This window comes from Callorhinus ursinus, unplaced genomic scaffold, assembly GCF_003265705.2.
Source record: "Callorhinus ursinus isolate GAN/ISIS: 27379988/994484 unplaced genomic scaffold, GSC_fseal_2.0 scaffold18, whole genome shotgun sequence".
Taxonomy (NCBI): domain Eukaryota; kingdom Metazoa; phylum Chordata; class Mammalia; order Carnivora; family Otariidae; genus Callorhinus; species Callorhinus ursinus.
The window spans coordinates 4,526,774-4,539,306 of NW_027397080.1; the positions used below are offsets into that span (position 1 = coordinate 4,526,774).

The following is a 12,533-nucleotide window of genomic DNA, read 5'->3' on the forward strand; positions in this document are numbered from 1 at the left end:
ACACAGAGAGAGTAAGCAGAGGGAGTGCACACAGCAGGCAGAGAGTGTACACAGGTATACAAAGAGTATGCAGAGACAGTGTATACATACAGGTGTACGCAGAGTATGCAGAGAGTATATACAGGTTTAGTCAGGGGCCAGGGAGAGCTTTCTTGAGGAGGTGACGTGCAAAGTGAAATTGCAAGTTTGGAGAGGAGTTAACTAGGTAAGGAGGGCTTGTACAGGAAAAGCATTCCTAGCAAGTGACACAGCATGTGCAAAGGCCCTGAGGCGTAGGAGACTAGAAGGATACCCCTGCGCCTCGGGTGGAATGATGGGGAGATGAGACAGGTGGGGCCATTGAAGGAGGCCATGGGGACCACGCAAAGAAATTTGGTCTTTGTCTCAAGGGCAGAAGAAAGTCATTGAGAAGATTTAAGTGGGACAGCCTGAGGCTTGTGGGCACCTGGGTTAAAGCCTAGAGTAGAGATCATTTGGGGTGCTCATGAGGGAACAGGGATGCCCATGGGAGGATGGGTTTTGTCAGTGAGAATCCAACAGAAGTCTCACAGGGGGGTTACTCATGCCCAGAACTGCAAGAATTCTGCGTGATGGACAATTGGGTGCAGAAGGACCAGTGGTGGGGTGGGGGTGGGAGGGTCTCCGTTCTGTTCCAGTAGTGTGGGTTAAAGATGAACTGTTTTATTCACCAGCGCCTTAGGGCTTTTCATCTGAGGGCATCCACTGGGAATCTCCAGGATGTCTAATTATCAGTGTTTTCCTAACATATTTGACCCTGAGAAAGACCATGGGCAAAGGCACTCCTCAGGGGTGCTTGAGAAGTGAGTGGATCCGATCCCAGTGGAAAGCCTCTATCCTGGTGCCTGTGGCCAGGCTGGCCCGGGATGAGACTGCACATAAGTTAAGAGGCTGTTACGAGAAACCTGTCAAGATGGGATCTACTGCAGACTTTTCGGAGCGGTCACAGGTACAGGACGGGGAGGAAGCTCCCACCTTCTCTGTCCTGGTTCTGATACCTTCCTTTCCTTTTCTCTCTGGTTCCTGCCCTGAGCATTCCATGTCCTCAGAATACCCCAGCCTCAAACTCAGCATCCTCAGCGCCCTCACAGGCTGTAAGCATGCGTCCCATCAGACAGGATAGCGTCACCAGGATAAGTCCCATCAGTGTGAAGGCCTTCCCTTGTGTCCAGGACACAGTGGCCTGCCTGAGGAATGGGGCAAAGCGAGGGGGAGGGAATGCCTCCTTCCCCCACCCTTTGATTTGTTTAATGATCATGTAACAAACGTTCATGCTCTGGACTAGACGCAGGGGACAGACACGGCGCCAGCCTTCCTGACGTTGAGCTGGGCTTATATCTGGGTGGCCTTCAATCCTCCTGATGGACCACCTTTGGGGAGGGCCGGAGGGGCCCGGTGTCGGAGGGACATGGTTCGGGATGCAACTGTGCACCTCTGGGAATGTCCCATGGGTCCCCTGCACCTGGGGTTCCTTCTCTGTAGAAGAGAAGCAACTCCACCTTCTGCGCGGGCTAGGTGAGGGCTCAGGGGGGTGCCACACACCAGGCACCTGGCATGTTCTCATCTCTCCTCCCCACGAGGATTTGACCAGGCAGCTTCTGAGAGTTCAACTTTTCCCGAACCAAGCTTTCCATACACTCTCTCTACTCCAATTCAGTGCCACACGCAAACCTGAGGTATTGGGGTGTAGGGAGTCCTCAGAAAACACCCTGACAGATAAACCTTCAACTCTGAGGAGCTAACCCAGCTTTTTTTTTTTTTTAATGCTCAGTTAAACTGGGCATGGGCTCAGGGTTTCGGACGTGCTCCGAGCAGTGAGGGATAGTGCGAGCAGCCCCTCGTGAGCGTGTGACAGAAGAGCCCAGGCTGTGGTCTGGTGCCTGGCTATCTGGAGCCCCCCAGCCCTCCTGAGCCTCAGTTTCCCCTCCTATGAAGTGGGGGTGATAACTCTTTCCTCCCACGGTGGCCGGAAGGGTTGAGTGAGGTACAGAAGCAATTAGGAATGGGACACAGCTACACCTGAAATGTCCGCCTCCCTGAAGCGTCTTGGCATCTTCTCTTCGAGTACTCTCAGGCCTCTGGGGAAGCTGGCATCCCCACCGGCTCCTTCCACCTGCCACCGTCCGTCTGGCCTCTGGGAGACCCCAGCCATGCCTGCCCCAGCTGTTCGGCTCCGAGTGTCCTGTGGTGAGAGCATCAGGCCTGTTGTTCTGGGAAGTCTCTTTCTCAGGCTGGGTCCCTGGGGAGGGGGCTGAGCCCTGTTTGGTGTGGGGAGAAGGCAGGGGCTGGGGATGGGAGGGCGGGGGAGGGCCAGTCTGGGAGAAGTCGGGTGAATGCTGTGTCGGGTTTTTCAAATAACTCCATGTCCACAAAGCTAGAAATGCGGTCTGGCCTTACATATTTTATATGTGTGTGTGTTCCCAGTACATTTCCTTCTAATTTTTAAAACCATACGTAACGTCAGGGACATTTAATCCATATGGTTCTGATTCCTTAACACTTAAATCATCCAAATGTTGTTTTGTAGGATCTATTTGCAAATCTCTTTACATAAGCTTTTAACTCCTTCTTTCTCGAGGGCATCGAGGTAGGGATTCTGGGAGAGGGCTCTCTCCCCTTCGGGATCTCCCCTACCCACCCAAAGTGGCCAGAGGTCTTGAGCGCCTCTGCTCTGGACACCAGCTGTTTAGGTGTCACCCCCTGCCCTCAGGGCCGGGCGGGAGCCTGGGGAGAGAGGAAGAAAGACAGACTGGGGTCCATCCCCCACCTCCACCACTTCCTGGCTGTGTGCCCAGCCTCCACTTAACCTCAGCAAAAGTCTTGACGCCTCGCCTATAGAAAGGGATAAATGATACATATCTCAGAGGGGTGTTGGAGGAATCAAGCAAAGGGATGCAGAAAGCCCACAGCCCAGACAACTTGCCTTCCACAAAAAGAACCTTCCTGGTCAGCACAGGGCAGTGCCGAGGTCGGAGGAGGCCACGGTGGGCTGCAGGGTCCCTTGAGGAACTGTGAGGTGACAGCACCAAGTGGAGAAGCCGAGCCCCAAGAAGTGAAAGGGATCCTGCCCATGGGACTGGAAACTGAAGCAAGGATGAAGCAGTGACCTCCATGGCCAGGAGGGTGGGAGGTGAATGGCCTGATGTCAGGAGATGCGTGGCCCGGTGCTCAGGTGCTCCTAGCCAAGAGGTCCTCCCGTTTTGGTGGAGGCAGGCCCACACGGGATCCACCAGCTTTGTGGGAAGGCAAAATGGAAACCTAAACCGGCACCCTCAGGAACCCACGGCTGTTGGAGGTGAGGCAGGAGACCAGTAAGGAGGATGCAGATGTCCTGGGATAGCCCAGCTCTTGGGGACCTCCCTGGGGCAGAGGTCAATGGGCCAGCTCTGTTCTGGATACCACCGGTGTCTGTACCCCTAGACCAGGATTTGTTTCTCTGGCAAATGCAGACAGAGTGAATCCCAGACAGAGCCGAGTCTCCGGGACGGAAGAGCAGATGCCCAGTCTAAAATTAGGCTGCTGACTGCAACTTCATCTAGCTGCGGGAAGTGATCTGCTTCTTACACCTGCCATTGTGTAGCAGAGGCAGAGTGGGGCCCCTGCTTCCCTGCCGAGGTAGACTGAGCGGTGGTGTGACAGCCAGCCAGGGGGGCCCGGCACTGCATGGCCTTTCCTGCTCTTTCTCCGGTTCACGCCTACAAATCCCCTGAGAGCCCCCACCCCCGCCTCCACCCAGCCCTCAAGAGCCGGGTCTCTCTGACTTTGGCATCGAAGGCTTCCCATGGAAGGTTAAATAACCTGTCCGGTATCATCCCCACCAGTGAGTGTCCAAGCGGGTCTGGAGTCCAACTACAAATTCGGGTAGCAAGACAATAGGCCCCTCAGGAATGATACAGATGGGAGTTAGGGGGCATCTGGCGGAAGCTGAGGAGGGTAGTAATCCGGGAAAATCTGTTCCCGCCTCTTCTCTGTCTGCTCTCCCCTCCTCCAGCCAGGTTTCCTCTGACTCTCTCATTGCTGGCCCAAGCTAGGTCCTGCTCTCTGAGGAGAGGGTGTACATTGGAGGCCTGCTGTGGGGGCCCGGCCCACGGCCATCACTTTCATTTATTTCTCCTGAGCTACACTTCTCACAGTGGGCTATAAGGCCCCAAGGAATATGCCTGACATATCCTCACCTCAGGTCCTTTGCTCTGGTTGTTGTCCTTGCCTGCGAAGGTCCTCCTCCGATATCTGCATGACTCAACTCTTCACCTGTTTCAAGCCATTGCTCAAATGCCGCCTTCTCAACAAAGCTTACTCTAAACTACCCCATTTAAATTTGTGACCCGCCTCCCACCCGTGTGTTCTGATCCCCTTACTCTGTTCTTCCAGTGCTTTCTGCAGCACATACTTCTGGCTAACGTGTTATATAATTCACTTATTTATTCTGCGTCTTGTTTATTGTGTGTCTCTTCCCTCTAGAATGTAAGGTCTGTGGGAGTGGAGATTTTTATCCATTTTGTTCACTAATGTACTTACTCTAAGTGCCCAGAATAGGACCTGGTCTGTAGTAGGTGTTCACTGATCACTTGTTAGAGAACGTGTGTGCGGGGGCGAGGTAGAGGCCCCTGGACCCAGGGCAGCGTCCTTCCTCAGCCCTTCCGGAGGAGGGTCCCTGCTGTTAGGACTGGCTCTAGGTCCTCTTTGGGCCTCCATTTGCTCATCTGGTACTGGGGCTGATGGTTCCTATCCTGCCTGTTCTAGAGCCTTGGAAATGACAGGGTAAGGGTGGGATTGTGCCCCCTTCTCTAAAGGGCTACCCAGATAGCTGTGCAGCATTTATTTGTTCAGTCAGCTTTACTGAGCACCTGTTGGGTGCTGGGGGTCCACGGAGGGGTAACAGCTAGTATCCATCTGCCGTGAGGCTATCTAGGTTAGTGTGGCCAACTCTACATGCCAGGAGATGCGAAATGCCTCCTCATTCTGGAGAGTTGTTGCACAAATGGGAACTCCGAGCAAGGAATGTGGGCCCCTCCTGAGGGCCAGGGCATTCGTATGTTAGCCTTCTGTACGAGGCAGAGTTCTCTAGAGAAAGAGAACCGGAGGGATAAAAGACTGAGAACCAGTAGGGCCAATGGTACAAGTTCCAGGCTAGAAGCCAGCAGTCTTGCCACTCAGAAACAGTTGGTGTTTCAGTCCGAGACCAAAGGCTGGAAAAAAACCAATGTCCCAGCATGGTCAGTTAGGCTGAGGAGTTCCCTCTTACTTTGCCTTTTTGTTCTATTCAGGTCTTCGGTGGATTGGATGAGGCCCACCACTGCTTGACTCAGTCTGCAGATTTGAATGTGAATCTCATCCAGAAATACCCTCATAGACACACCCAGAAAAAGTTGTGCCAAATAGCTGAGCCTCCTGTTGCCCCAGTCACTCTGACAAATGAAATTGACCATCACACCCTCCTCCCTACCCCGAAACTTCTCTTGATCCTTCACCTCCAAGCTCAGACCCGGCTACCGAATCCACGTGCCCACCTTTCCCTCCCCAGCTCCCCTGACCCAGCCCTTTCTAAGTGGTGTCCACCAGGTTCCCCAGGACATAGTTGGGCTTCTCATCCCATCAGATTGCAGGGGAGGGGGGTTAAGAGGGGCCACTGAAGGAGATCAGCAAGAAGCCTGGGGGAGATGGCCCTCAGATGACGGGTTTCCAGGACAGAGGGAGCATGACTGTGTAAAGTGCCTGGAGCTCCTAAGGGATCAATGGGGACTTCATCTGCAATCCCAGGCAGAGTGACAGGTGCTGCTATACTGCCCAGCCGTGGGAAGTATGGGAAAAGGCCTTGCAGGCACTCTGGATGTTGAGCAACTACTTAGGTGCCAGGCACGGAGCCGCGGCACTCTCCCAACCTCGTGGGGGCATCGGACACAGATACTTGACTATAATATGCTAAATGCTCTGGTGATGTAGCCACGCAAGTTACAGGAACATTGAAAAGGGGGCTTTTAATTCTACTGAGGGGGTGGGTTGGTTGGGAAAAAGTAAGAAGAACAGGACATTTGAAGGAGACCTATCAGGATGAGTTCACGAAATAGTCAAGGAGAATTAATAGGGGAACTGAGGGGAAGGATGGGGCAGAGAGGGGATGGAAGGGCAATAGGAGAAAGTAGAAGGCACATCATGAGCAAAGGCCTAGAACATGAAAATTCATACTGCGTTTAGGAAACCTGGGAGCCATCCGCTCAGGCCAGGCCCGCCCTGCAGGAGGATTTCAAGGCTGAAGGGTGGAGGTTGGAGATCTCACCTCCTGCCCTGAGAGGTCAGAAAGGCTGCAACGGAAGCGAGCCTGAACAGGGCTGGAGCAAGACCATTTCCAGATTTCTTTGTTGTTGTTAGATGGAGGCTTTCAAAGGTCCTCCACCCCATCCCACATTCGTGTCTCCTCTGGCACGTTCTGTGCCGTGTGTGGGGCTGTTCGCTGTGGTTGTAATTATTTTCCAAGGGTGCGAATCCTCTCTGGAACCAGCCTGTGAGATGCACAGGCTCCACCGTGCCTCACTGGTCTGGCTTTGGGACCTCTTCCCGTCTGCCCACCCACCCCTTGCCCCAGGCCGGCCACAAGGGCAGCAGCAATCACTGTTGGGCACAAGCCACAAAAGGGGAGAGGGCTTTCAGGCCATCCCAGAATTCCCCTCTCCCCTTTGCTGCTCCTGAAACCTTCTCTTGTCTTGCCTGTTACTGTTTGCCTTGTCTTCATGTTTATGGGGTATGATGACATTCTCTCCCCCTGCTTTATGAGCTATTGTCAAAGACTAAGTCTTATGCCTCAGAGCATCCCCCAAAGAGCCTGAGTGGAGGTGGGGGGGGGCTTCCTTTACGGAGCATCTACTGCATGCCAGCTTCTTGGTGCTTACAATGCGTTTTCTCCTCTAATTTCATCAGTTCTCATTTAATCTTTGCAGTCTTTCCCTGAGATATGTTATCCTCCCCATTTTATAGCTGTGAAACCTGAGGCTCGGCGGAGTTCAGTGGCTAGCTAGTGTCAGCCGGGACCTGCACCCCAACTGTCCTAATCCAAGCCTGAGAAGTTGACGCGCTCCTGCCGCACCTCCCATTGGCAAGTGCAAAGCCATGTTCAGAGTAAATGTTTACTGTTACTGATGATCCTGCAAGTTGGTCCCTTGGTGTGGGGAAAACCTGTTCTCAGCAGCCAGGAGAGTGCGTGGCTTGACTAATCATCTGATTTCCTGGAACCAAGGCCCCGCCCTCCCCACCTGGGCACCAGGGAGTCCCCACCGCCCCCCTTCCAGAAATGCTGGTGAAAAGCCAGAAGGAGGCAGACACAGGACTCAGGCGAGGCCAAAGCGTCAGTGTGAAGTATAGGAAAAGAGGCTGCTTTTGTCATTTGGGGCAAACTAGTCAGTGGGCTTGAGGCTGCCTGCCCTCTTAGAGTCATTTACTGGATGCAGTGGTCAGAGGGGCTGAAGTCTGTCCTTAGCATGCAGTGGATACCTGTGACATTCTCGGCACTGAGTAAGATGTGGTTGTGCACAGAGCTGCTGGACATAAAAGGGGCAACAGATAGAGGAATGTGATGACTACATACATGGGGCACATGCCAGACAGTCCATAGCAAGTGCTGGGGGTTCACTGAGAAGGAAGGAGCCAGTGCCCCCTGGGGGAACAGGGAGGCCTTCATAAGGGCAGTGGCCTCTGAGCCGACCTGGAAGGCTTGAAGGAGAGCTGGCCAAGCAGATGCAAGTGAGGGCAATAGTACAGGGGACTGCATGTGCCAAATGCACTTGGCAGGTTCAGAAACCATGAGCAACTCTATAGGGCGGGAGCCAAGGGCGGATAAGGATGGTAGGCTTGGACAGGTAAACTGAGGTGCGGTTATGAAAGGTTATACACAGGGTAGTTTAGTTGGGCAGGGACCCTCCTGACTTTGTCCTAGAGAGTTCCACATGTGTGAAGAATGGATTGGTGGGAGAGGTGGGCAGGGACCAGGGAGAAGCCTGCCCTAACTGGGAGATGGTGGTGACCTGGCCTGGACAGTAGGCATGGAGAAGGGATTCTGGCTTCAGTCTTGGGGTGCTGGGTGCCCCCATTAGTGAAGGCAAACAGTTTGGGAGGAGTAGGATTTTGGGTCACAATGCGTGAACAACATAACTATTGCTGTTGTTTATTGAGCACCTACTAGGTGCTGGATACTCCATCAAGGGCTCTACTTCAGTAGCTTTTCAAAGCTTTACCGCCACCCTTTGAGATGAAGAAGTCAAGATCAGCGACATCACGTACTATGCCCGAGGTCGCACAGGAAGCGTCGGACTGCCATCTGAACCTGGGTCTGTGTAGCTCGGAGGCCCCTCTGTTACCTACAGTAACAAGGTCAGGGATGAAGTGAGTGCCCCACTGAGTCAGGAAGCTGGAAACACTCTCCCCCCAGGGTTGGGGAGAGAGGTTGGGGCTGAGTCCTCTGGGACCCCAGGAGGTGATCTTTGTAAATCGTAAGAGACCCAAGTCTCTGTGCCAGGAGAGGGGTGGCTGCCTCTATGAGAAGTGAGGGCTGAAGTTTCATGTGTACAGATGATCTATGACGAGAGCACCCACCACGCATGCACACGCACGCACACACATTGTGCACACACAAATAGTAAAATGACACAAAGCATCCGAGTCCAGAAAAGCCTAGCCATAGGGGACCGGGTGGTGGAGAGGGGATGGCTGCTAAGTAAGTACAAGGCTTAAGCATAAATAATTGGAGGGCCCACAGGGTAGGTTGCTCAACCCCACTTGGAAAGCCTTCCCAAAAACACTGTGGCAGGCCCCTGCTCCTTAGGAATGATAGTGTGTTCTCAAACAGTGTCTGTAATTTGGTTGTTAGGAGTTGGAAACAAAATTTCACAGAGAGACAGCCTCCTAGATGACAGATCAGATGCCAGCCCTGCCCTCTGCTATAATCTCTTTTAGCCTGTGAAGTCTCTACAGTGTGATGTTGGCTTTACAGCAGAACCAAGCCCTGTGTGTGTGTGTGTGTGTGTGTGTGTGTGTGTGTGTGTGTAGCATTTCCATGGAAACAAGCAGTCAGTGATCTAACCTGGGACACCTGGACTACAGCCTCCTTGAATTGTAGCCCCAGACGTAGAATGAATCTTATCTCCCACCTTGTGTGCCCCCCCTCGGCCTTGCCCCCTAGCTTGGCAAATAGTCTTGTAGCATTTAGCAAGTTGCATGGGGATGATCTGTCTACCCGCCAGTCTCCGTCCTTGGATGGAGCTCCTAGAACACAGGTTTGTGAGTTGTATGTTCCCATAACAGGGAAGGGGCCTGATTCATGTGTGAGGAATGAAGGAATGTGGGAAGGCCCCCAGGGCCAAGCTCTGGGAATTTCTTAAAACCTGGCCCAGTTATATGCTGGGGATGGGCTGATAGGAAGGAACTGGCACCTGCCTTCTAACCTGGGATCCATCCAGTTACGGGATGGGAAGGGTGCCCCAGGCCCCAGGGTAGGTGTGGTGGCTCACAGGGAGGAGTTGGCCTCTGTTGCTAGCCTTGAAGCAGGACTGCCTGCCTCCATCCTGTGTCCTGAGCCCTGTGGCTGGAATCCTAAAGCCCTTCCAGCCTCTGATGAGAATTTGCACCAGAACTGGGGTGGGAGCTGAGTCTCCAGGTGGGGACAGGTAGCTTTGGTTGTGGGAGAAGCTGGATGAAGACTTCCAGCCTGGCATTTCCTGGCCTGGAGGGCGGCCACAGAGGCATGGGGCCTGTGGGTCTTGTGGGGTAAAGAGCAAGATCCTTGGAGGTTCGGGGGAGTCCAGTGTGACTGTGAAATTCCTCCTTACATCACACCCTCCTCCCTTCTCCTCCAGCTTGCTAAGGCCAGCTCAGGACTGTGTGTATGGGGACTGGGGTGGGGACAATCCCGGGCTGCCTGGATGGGGCTGCACAGGATGAGTCTGGAGGGGAAGACAAATCCCAAGCCACAGAAAGTTGAAACAAAGGAGCGGTCCAAGGAAAGAGCTCCAGCAGGGGAGCCATTCCAGCCATGGCACATCGGCCCAGCTTCCCAAGCAGCCAATCCAGGCTAGCTGAGAAGCCCCCCTTGTCCCCCAGCTCCCAGCCTAGACCCCTGGAGCCTCAGCCACAGCTCTTTGTTGGATCAGTCTGCCCCTCCTTGTATTTTTGTCTTTCAGTTTGCCCCCAAGATCATTCATTCACTTAACAAACATTTATTTGTAAACTTGTCAGTCCTGGTGGGAGAGAAGAACCAAAATGGAAGTTCCTCGTAGCTCCCAAGCTGGAGAGAGGGGCAATCTCTCCCAGCTGACCGCAATGCGGGGAGATGGGTGCGTCTCTAAAGGCAGGAAGCACTGAGCTGCCTGTGGCAGCACAGGAAGGGACTGAATCCACCGGGAGGTTCTAGTGGGGCAGGGTCACTCCTCAGAGCTGGGGGAGGACACTCACCATGGTGCAGGAGCAAGGCTGTCATCGGAGCCTTTGCACAAATGACAAAAAGTCCCTCCTCAGGGCATAGGAGTTATGACAAGACATCCACTTTCTCCTACCTGGAGTCGTTTCCACCAGAAATGGTAAGCAGGGCAGTGGGGACAGGGCAGGAGTGGAGTGACAGGCAGGGACCTGACCCCGGGGGCACCCTGTCCCTGTTGCCCTAATCAAGGGAAGAACCTGTGTCGAGAGCAGGCTCGATTCAGGGTGTGAAGGGCCCCAGGAGGAGCGGAGACCACATTTCAGACAGAAGAAAATTCTGCACAGACCCCAAGGAGTGAAAACTGGTGCAGGGTTGGGGAGCAGGGGGCACTGGGCAAAAGTCATGGATGGCTGGGCTGTGGGGCCTTACATGCCAGGTCAGGGAGTGTGGTCTTCCCTCTGGGAAGAGGGATGACCCAATTACAGCTGAGATCGGGCTCTGGGAGCTGATGGAAGTTGGGGACACTGGGGTGGTGGCGAACAACAGAACAGCTGGGAGGCTTGGCGAACGGCCAGCAGGTGTGCAATTGTGCATGTGAGTGCGCAGGCCCCGTGGCCTGCAGCTATCCCACCTCCCTTCACTCCCTGTAGGCCCTGGGGCTATGGCTTCCTCCCTGCCCCCCAAGTCCCCCACCTCCACTGGCACCTAGGAGTGTGGGGCCCCTTTGGAAGTTGGGGCTCCCTCCATTAAAGCTGGTGATCTGGAAGGGGTTTGTTTGTTCTGACCCGGCTTTGGAGGGAGCGTGGAGCCTCTGCTGGAAGCTCTTGTTTGGAGAAGGCATAGAAGTCCCCAGGGCCACTATGTCCCCTGGACCCAGGTGGCCTCTGGTCAGAAGGAACCCACTCCCTTTGATAGACAGGGCCTTGAACTTGAGGGCATGGCTTTGGAGCCAGAGGAAACCTGGGGCCTTCGTGGAGGCCCTCCCCCATCAGAGTAATGGTCAGTCACCTTGTGGGTCCTTGAGCTTTCAATGACCTGGAGGATGCCTCCCTCAGTTGGCACCCTGGTCACTGAGGTTGTCCCGCTGTAGTCCTGACTTTGGCCCCCGTCCCGATAACCTCCTGAGGCTGTTCCGGGCCAGCAGAAGCTCGGCTAGAGTCAGCCAAACGCAGGGTCAGCGCTGGTTGCTCAGAGTGGAAACCAGGCAAATCACCTGACTTGTCTGAGCCTCCGGGTGCAAGAATCTGTAAAATACAGATTCTGGTGAGGTCGCCAGGCCCCCTGCCATTCTGCTCCCTTGGGAAGCAGGCCGCTGGGGGCCTGAGTGGGGGCTGGCCCAAGTGTGCTGGGGACTGGCCAAAGCCTGGATTAGTGTGATTCAGGTCCCAAGTCCAGCAGCAGCTTCTGGTAAAGTTAGGCCGTTGGGAAGCCCCGGAGTGTCCCCCCACCCCCACCCCAGGCTGGAGCCCAAGGAGGCCGCCCCCCACCCCCGCCAGGCCCGCCCCGCCCAGAGCTCAGTAGGGCATCTTCCCGCCTTGGGAGGCGCCGGCTTCTCGGAGCGGGGCTGGCACCGGGGAGCGAGGCGGGGAGCGCGCACCTTGGGGACGACGATGGACGCCCGCCCGGCCGGGTGCGGCCGAGGCGGGGCGCCAAGCGGCAGGGCCCCGGGCGGCGGCGACCGGGGCTTCCCTGACTGCCCTCCCTGGAGGGCCCGGGAGGAAATGACAGCGCGGGAGCCGGGGCGGGCGCGGAGGGAGGGGCGGCGCCCGGAGTGACACGGCCTGTCACCGAGGAGGCCGCCACGCAGACCCTCCCGCGGCCGCCGTGAGCCGGGGATTCCCCAGGCGCAGACCCTCCGCGGCCGCCGCCAGCTCGCCGCGCCCCGGCCCAGTGGGACCCCGGCCGCGGCGGGGGGGGGGGGGGGGGAGGCGGGATCCCAGAGCGGCTGGCATCGGGGCCCGGGCACGCCGAGGCCGAGCGGGCCGGAGAGGCGCCCCGGGCGGGCGCCGGGGTCTCCCGGGCTGGGCGACAGGAAACTCTGGGGAGTGAATGGAAAGAAGTGGGTGGTCCGGCCCCTGCGACTTCCCCTGACATCACTGCCCAAATAAGGAGC

At 55.6% G+C, this 12,533-nt stretch overlaps 1 protein-coding gene across 3 annotated transcripts in view; it reads left to right on the plus strand.

The window, feature by feature from the left end:
- HIVEP3 (HIVEP zinc finger 3) overlaps positions 1-12,533 on the plus strand; it is a 474,303-nt gene that overhangs the window by 342,062 nt on the left and 119,708 nt on the right. The window lies entirely within an intron of this gene.